The sequence below is a fragment of the Otolemur garnettii genome, unplaced genomic scaffold (assembly GCF_000181295.1).
Source record: "Otolemur garnettii isolate 467f Iridium unplaced genomic scaffold, OtoGar3 scaffold00014, whole genome shotgun sequence".
NCBI lineage: Eukaryota > Metazoa > Chordata > Mammalia > Primates > Galagidae > Otolemur > Otolemur garnettii.
Window position 1 is genome coordinate 12,263,366 of NW_003852409.1, and position 7,026 is coordinate 12,270,391.

The following is a 7,026-nucleotide window of genomic DNA, read 5'->3' on the forward strand; positions in this document are numbered from 1 at the left end:
TCTTCCCTATGATTGTGCATTACTTATTCTTGGGAAGGCTGTGTGTGTGTGTGTTTGCTAGAATTTTTTTAAATAAGAGATTAGTAGTAGAGACCTAAAAGACTACAGGAAAAATTGGAAATATGCTGTCTTTTTTATTTTTTTATTATTTTTTTATTTTTGCAGGGTTTTTTTTGGCGGGGGCTGGGTTTGAACCTGCCATCTCTGGCATATGGGGCCGGCGCCCTACTCCTTTGAGCCACAGGCACTGCCCTGTCTTTTTTATTTTTAATTATTATGAATCTATTACAATAATACATATTTATAGGGTATATGAGATATTTTGATATACGCATACAATGGGTGATTATTAAATCAAGGTAATTGGAAAGACTATTCCAGGCTGTACTTAACATTAGTTTTGCTATGTTTACATCACCTTGAACTAGACAATGAAGTTATTCAAGATTAACAACTACCTAAACTTGGTGAAATAACGGTAAAATATTGCATTTTGAGACTATGTATGATCTTTGAGCTTCATAGGCTCAGGGGCAGAGCTTCCCCCGAAAAGAATGGATACTGTATATTATCCTCAAGAGAAAACACACCTAGGAGAACATATGAGGGTTAAGGAGGCAAGACTGGAGACTGGAAGAGTGGGAGGGAGACAGAAATAAAAATCTTTTCTCACGCAGGACCTTCATAAATTGGGATGCTGAAGGAGGCACACCATGGGTCAGAGAGACTGCCACAGAGAATGTAAAGTGGAAGGACATAAACAAGCAGTGACCATTCAGAGGCCTATGGAGGGCAGCTCCTGGACCTGTGGTCCCTGGAACTGACATATAAAACAGTAGCTTTTTAATCCTCTCTGTTTGCACTTACCTCTTATCATCCCCAATATTCAGTAAAGTTTTCTTTTTCAAAACTTGTACCCTGGTCTCAATGTATTTATAATAAATTAAGAGAAGCGCCTGTCCCATATGGGGGTGAAATAGTTAAAAAGAGAATAGGGCTCTCTCCGGAACTCAGGTAGTAGCCACAATAATCAGCTGAGGATGGCCATGCCCCAGGGAGCAGTGGCTGACAATCACAGGAGCTCCACAGCATGGAAGAGAAGCCACAAATAGGCCTCCAACAGAGGGCTATTCATTTTCACACATAAGCCAGAGTCCAGAAGAACTCTGAGAACTAACTGAGAATCCTCTGAGGAAGACACATACTGGCTGTCAAGGCAGAGAAAGGCCCAAGTCAGTAGTGACAAATGTTTGAGGAATGTGACCTCATTTCCTGGTCACAGGTTGATGGAGCCCGGCCGTACTAGCTACTTCTGCTGACAGCCTCCATAAGACGACAAAGCTCCTTTAGAGTGAGAACCAAGCCTCTGTAATCTTTCTACCAACTAGCCTAATTCCTGGTTCAAAGTAGGATTTGGGTACAATCAACGTATGGAACAGAAGGGTGCAGCAGCCATCAACGCTCATCCAGGTTATAAAGAGCCTCCCCTGGATCAAACTCAGAAGCTTGCTTCAAGGGAAGCGTTAAAGTTCTATGACAAATCAATTGAGTGCTACTCCACTGAGAAACAGATACGCCTGTCTCCGAAACTTATCTTGAGAAATCTGCAAGAACAAAAGTGAATAATTTTAGATGTATTGCAACGGCATGTGGACCTATCTTAGAAGAACATCTTAATTACCCAGGAAGTATAAAATAGTCCACAAATGGGGCCTGTCTGCTTACGGCTACTGAATCGATTACTTTGAGATATTTTTCAGCCTTGAGAGTTTTATCAACACCTAGTCAACACCCAATAGATTAACTGTAATAACAATAAGCTAATTACTTCTAGTGAACACGGAATCTTAGAACGTTTGAATGGTAAAGGGTACTCAGATCATCAAGCCCAATACAACAGGTACATGCTGCTACCCCCTTTCTGATGCATGTGGCAGACATCATTAGATCTCTTTCTTGTTGGGTAGGACCACGGCTTTATAGTCTCTTTCAGCTGAGCTCTCTGAGCCACTGTTCTCAACCAGGCAATATAGCACCCAGGGAGCCCAAACTTGGTTCTTGGAGGATGAAAAAATTTTACGTATTACTATGGACTTGGGACTTAGAAAGGATCATAGTACATAAACAGCTATATATGTGGCATTAGAAATATGTAAGGGAGGGAACTGGCTAGTAAAAAAATGTCTGAAAAGAATTCTTAGGGGTTGAGAACCACCACCCTGGCCATCACTATGAAGATAGCACATAAAAAGTACTGATCTTCCAGACTGGATAGCCCAAGATTCCCTTCTTACTGATGGAAAAATGAGGCTCAGACAGGCAAAGTGAGAACTGTCCTAGACAACATTAGCGGGAAATAATCAAGCCAAGTCTTAAATTCTGAGTTTCAATTAAGTGCCCAGTTTACTTTACAATGTGTCATGTTTTTATCAAAAGAGAGCCCACTTTCTAATTTAGTTAAAATGACATTTCTTTATAAAGCATTCAGAGAAGAGTAATACAAAATATTAAGGAAGTATTAAATCGTTGGTTAACAATGGGAAGGGTGTAGGGGGACGGTGACATTAATGCAGAATAGCTATGTTCCTTACTGAGCACCTACTGTGATCAGGACATGTGCTGCCTCCCAGGCTCCCCATCACAGTGGGCTGCACAATTCTAAAGATTGCCACGCCATGTGGATCCCCATCTTATGAGTACATCAAGGAGTTGAGGGAATTGCAAAACACACACTCACACACAATCAGTCCCTAGTCACTCAAGTTCTCCAAAGTCAAAAGAAGGCTAAACTCACTAATTATTTCATTATGCAATGGATTTTTGGTTTTTTCCTAAATTTCCCTTTAAACAGCCCACATGGACTGGATCACTTTTAAAAAGAGGTCATACCATAATAAAACTCCCAGGGTACTCTGCCAAGCCCAAAGCAACAGACCCTCCATTCAGAACATCCTTCATTGAGAACACCATCTATTCTAGCCAGGGTGGTGCCTGCCAAAACTCTGTTCATGGGCAGGGAGAGCTAATGAATAGAATTTGCATGGAATAACTTAAGCTGATTTTGGCATCCCCAGCCAGACATCTGTGCTGACATCTTACTCTCTCCTTTCACGTCTCTCCTCACTTTTACCAGACTGGCCTCTCTAAAATGCACATCTGATTGTGTCATCTCCTGCTTACATGTTCTGGGTGGTTCCCTGCTATCTACGGGATCAATCCAAACTCCCTGGCAGGGCACACAAAGCTCTTCTCTGACTGGCTTGGGTCTACCACTCCAACCTCCTTTCCTTACACCTCCTCACCCCATCCCACCTCTCTCTCTTTTGACTCTGCACTTTAACCATACTAAGGAACTAGCTGCTTCTCAAAACTACCAGGTATTCCCTACCATCGTTGCTTTGTAAAAGCAGTGCTCTCTCTGGGAGATCTGAATTCAACAATTCCTATCCTACCATACCCAGCTCAGATATCAACGCATGTTCAGAGACTTCCCTCACCCACCCTCAGACAAGGTTGGTAATTTATAGTTCACATTAGAGAACTCAGAATTTCATACCATTGCTAATGTGAAAACTTCTTTCAGGAATGGAATTTTGTCTTGTTTATCTGTGCCTGGTCAACTAATTGCAGGCGTTCATCAGCTGTTACCGAGTGAATAGGTAAATACTGATTTATTTATATACATAACTGAACTAGCACAGCTGCTACTAATATGCACAGAGTCTACCAGAACTGCCCAACTTATCAGCCAATGTTTGACTCCTTCAGTATGCTATTAAGATATTATATATTTTCAAATTACATGTGAGGGAATTTTATACAGACCTGATATTAACCAGCACTGATTGGCATGTCAGGAAAGTTGTTTCTCTTCCAATTTGGTTTTGGTCTTTCCACCGATATGAAGGAGAAAAGTCTCTGTTTGATGCCCCATGACTTTTAAGACCTCTCTAAAAACATGCTAAAATTTCCCTTTGTCACCAGATCAAAGAACTTAGCCTTGAGAACTTCAACAAGAATCAATGCTTAGCTAAAATATAGTAATACCGCTTCACTCTCATTGTTTTTATGTCCATAGTTACTTGCCATTAATACAATGTAATATTAGTTTTTTTATTTATCGTAGGGATACATTTTCATGTGAAATATACTTAAGTTAAAATAATACAGTTTAAAGAAAAAAGAGAAGAAAATATTATTACGGGTAGTTGTGAGCATTGCAAAAACGTTAGTGAGCATGGCACCCAAATGCCTCCCTGAAGTGGAGAAAGTACTGGTTTTAGAAGGCAAGAGGCAAGTCCTCTGCTCTTGCCAAAGTTACTAAAGTTCTTTGAGTGTTTTTTGGAAATAGTAGAGTAAAAGTTGAAACTGCAACTTTTCGTATTTGAGTTGTTAAAATCAGATGAAGTGTACGTGGAAATGTCCAGAGAGCAACAACATTATGATCACCAAGACCACCAGCCTCCAGGCAGCCCAGCATCCCGTCCCTGTCCATCCCACATCATCCAGTGTGGTTGAACTTTCCCTTTCTTGATTTCTAGTTCAAGTTGTGCACCTGTGCCTGTGGATTTAATCCTTCTCCTTCTCATATTCCTGTGACCATGGCCAAGGACTTTTAAAAATAATAAAATGTCTCAGGAATGGTGTCATTAACGGATCAAAATGCCTGAGGAATTTCTGCCTGGTGTAGGGCAGACGGGGAAAGGAAGGAACTCTCTGACAGCTCCTCACCCCAGGTAGGTAAAGCAGCAGACCACAGGGCTTGGAACGGCCCCTCCAAGTCAGCCCCCGTGCCCCCCCACCCAGCAGCCCCACACCCTAAGCAACAGGAGTGGGAGGCACCACTAGATTGGGGTGAGGACAAGGAAAGAAGTAACAAACCCAAGTCCACAAATAACTTCTAGAAATTCCAACAGTCCAGGTAATCAAATTGGGTGGGGCTGGAGGAGTGGGGGTGACACCACAGTCATTTCCACCCTCCAGCCCTGCACAGTACTAAAACACTAAGCAAAGACGTGATTTCACTTACAAACAGCTGAACCTCTAATTTACCAACATGAAGTTATAATCTTCTAGATTATCCTTTTTCCCCCTTATACCTTTGCTGGAAAACTTTAACCAGGAATCTATAGAATCTGTGCCCACCTCAACTCCAGATCCTAGACAAGTTTTCTAAGGCTTTTGAGTTCACAGAAGTTCAATGTGAGAGACCTGCTCTGCCCCAAACATCAATACTATCTGAAGCGCTAAAAGTAGAGTATGAAGATGAAGGGAGATGGATATGGCTGCCCTGCGTCACGTGAATCTAGCTTCACTTGCATTCATTCCTTTGGCCAATTCTCAATCCATACATAGTAAAGACACTTTCTTAAAATTATGTGTCTGCAATCCCTCCCCTCACTTCAGCCTTCCCCCTGCCCAATAATAAAGAACTTAGCCTAAGACAGGAGAGAAGGGAAGAACTGACTACGGTGTCATCACAGCTCACAGCAACCTCACACTCTTGGGCTCAAGTGATTCTCTTGCCGCAGCCTCCCAAGTAGGCAGTGACTGGAGCAGGTTGGGAGTTTTCCCAGAATGTTGATAGAGGAAGATGGAGACTGAAGTTGAAGTCAAGAGAAACAGAAAAGATGGAAAATATAAATTTCTTTTTTTTTTTTTCTGAGTTAGAAAATGACCCTTAGGGTGATTTCAAATAATTTTATTATCTACATTTTTTTTTCCAACCACTTTTGGCTGTTGACAAGGGCTTCTCTGAACGTGATGTGAGCCCTCCTGCTTTACCTGGGTTACACGGACTTCTAGAGGGACAAATGGGACGGGGGTAGAAAGAACAGTTGCTCAACTGGGAAGTCTTGAAATGGGACTGAATGAACATTTGAAGAAACAGGCTATTTAGCTAAAAGAACACAAGACTTATGGCAGAGACTGAACGGATGTAATTATTCCTCCCTGAGAGGTAAAATTGAAATGATTAATAGAAACTAGGGAAGGGATAAAAATCTCCAAAAATATCAGGAGAGGACGTTTTTAGCTGGCAGAGAAGCAGATGGGTTTCCTAGGCTGGAGAGGGTGTCCAGACTGAGTGTGGAGAACCTCTGCAATGGGACAATTCAAGCAAGGAGAATCTGGGGAATGGGGTGTAGTTTGATGCTCTTCCTAAGTGATACAAAGATTGGGATAAAGAAGTGAATTTTCAAAAGCCCAAAGTTTTAAGGCCAATTGTGGCCAAGACCAACTGTTGGATGCCAAAGGCATTTTTCTCGATAGATTCATCAAACGGCATTCTCTTTTCCTAAATAAATGATGTTCCTTTCTGTTTTCTCTAAAGAAAACTAAGCAGGCTGGGCACAGTGACTGGAGCCTGTAATCGTAGCACTCTGGGAGGCCAAGGTGGGTGGATTGCCTGAGCTCAGGAGTTCAAGACAAACCTGAGCAAGAGTAAGACACTGTCTCTAAAACTAGAAAACTAGTGACGCACTGTGGTGGGCGCCCGTAGTCCCCACTACTTGGGAGGCTGAGGCAAGAGAATCACTTGAGCTCAAGAGTTTGGGGTTGCTGTGAGCTATGATGATGCCACAGCACTCTACCCAGAGTGACAAGAGGGAGACTCTGTCTCAACAAAAGAAAAAGAAGTAAAGGCTAACTACCCCAACTTGTCTGGCCAATTCCACTGCCTTAGAATATTGCCCCAGACATAGTTTCGTCTCCTCCATAGTTCTGAGGTTTGCCTAGCAAGCCTGGCAAAACCTGAGAATTTACAACCTGGCCTCACATTAAATACAGACTCCCACAGGACAAACTTTCTTCTCCCAAGAGTGTCTGCCTCAGCAATTTCATCTCAAATGGAGAGTGAGGTGGGGCCAAACTTAGGGAATTCCTGGAGAAGGCTAAGACCAGGAGTCAAACCGGGAGCTGAAATCTACAGAACAGACTGCAGGTCGGAGCTGGGTCTTCTCCATCCCTGGCAAGAGCTGGCTGGCATGACTCAGAGGACATATCTGTGCCTGTGAACAAAGCCCGGAC